The sequence below is a fragment of the Parasteatoda tepidariorum genome, chromosome 6 (assembly GCF_043381705.1).
Source record: "Parasteatoda tepidariorum isolate YZ-2023 chromosome 6, CAS_Ptep_4.0, whole genome shotgun sequence".
NCBI classification, from domain to species: Eukaryota; Metazoa; Arthropoda; class Arachnida; order Araneae; family Theridiidae; genus Parasteatoda; species Parasteatoda tepidariorum.
The window spans coordinates 81,122,866-81,123,265 of NC_092209.1; positions in this window are offsets into that span (position 1 = coordinate 81,122,866).

Here is a 400-nt window from a genome sequence, read left to right on the forward strand (position 1 = left end):
AAATTATAATATACTTTATTTATAAACTATACGGATCATTTTAAATTGTACGCGCGAAAATGTAAAATTCTAATTGGCTTGCGGCACCTGCCATTCCAGGGATACTGCATCGTATCAAAAATACGCAGAAAAAATTTCAAATCTTAGAACAGAATTTGAAACAAGGTTTAAGGATTTTAATTCTTTGGAAGGCAAATTTTGTATGTTTTCTTCAATTTTCTCAATAAATATAGACTCAGTATCCAGTAATATGCAAATGGAAGAGTCAGTGAGACTCAAATTTGAAGGCAAAATTCATTGAAGTGGGTAAGCCAGAATTTTACAAATACTTACCGCAAGGTTTGAAAATGCTCGAAAATTGGCATAAGAAATTATTTACATGTTTAGAAGTACTTATCAG